The sequence below is a fragment of the Anomaloglossus baeobatrachus genome, chromosome 9 (genome assembly GCF_048569485.1).
Source record: "Anomaloglossus baeobatrachus isolate aAnoBae1 chromosome 9, aAnoBae1.hap1, whole genome shotgun sequence".
Taxonomy (NCBI): Eukaryota; Metazoa; Chordata; class Amphibia; order Anura; family Aromobatidae; genus Anomaloglossus; species Anomaloglossus baeobatrachus.
Genome location: NC_134361.1, coordinates 162,377,665 through 162,378,745, shown reverse-complemented (window position 1 = coordinate 162,378,745; position 1,081 = coordinate 162,377,665).

Sequence of the window (1,081 nt, the reverse complement as noted above, 5' to 3'; positions counted from 1 at the left end):
TCTCTATCCGTCTCCCCACCGACATCTTATTACCTCACATATAAGCTTCATATACTATGAATGTCTTTTGTTCCTATAGCAACCAATCACAGCTCCTACTAATAACCTGTAGTTCCAGGATCCATTTACTTTAATGGAGGCATGTTTTTTGGAGAGTAACTGTAAAGCGCGGGGTTAAATTTTCCTGCCAAAACATAGTCTACGACGTTCCCTGGGTCACATGAGGTGTCTGTGCAAAATGTTGTGATTGTAAATGCAACGGGGCGGATACACTTTTCGTTTCACTTTATCCCCATTATGTAGATAGAGGCAAAATTGATTGGTAAATTGGAACGCGCGGGGTTAAAATTTTGCCACACAACATAGTCTATGACGCTCTCGGGGTCCAGCACCCGGCGCTGCCCAGGATAGTAACTGTCTCTCTCCCATTCTCTGTCTGTCTCTTTCCCTGTCCTTCTCTCTCTTTCCCTCTGTCACTTTCCCTGTGTCTGTCTCTTACCCTGTCTTTGTCTGCCTCTTTCCCTGGCTATTATCCTCCTCTCTCCCCAGGACTCCTCCTCCTCCTATTATCCTCCTCTCGCCCCAGGACTCCTCCTCCTCCTATTATCCTCCTCTCTCCCCAGGACTCCTTCTCCTCCTCCTCACTCCCCAGGACTCCTCCTCCTCCCATTATCCTCCTCTCTCCCCAGGACTCCTCCTCCTCCCATTATCCTCCTCTCTCCCCACGACTCCTCCTCCCATTATCCTCCTCTCTCCCCACGACTCCTCCTCCTATTATCCTCCTCTCTCCCCAGGACTACTCCACACACACACACACACACACACACACACACACACCTCCCCCCAAAACACACACACCCCACACAAACCGCGCAAAACACACAGCACCACACACACACAAACAACTCTACAGACACACAGCGCTCCAGAAACAGAACACAACACACAAATAACACCGCTCTCACACACCACCACACCCAGACAGCACACAGAACATTTACAGCGCCCTACTACACAAACACTTGGCAACTACACACAACGACATCTATCTATATATACACATCTAATATATATATCTATA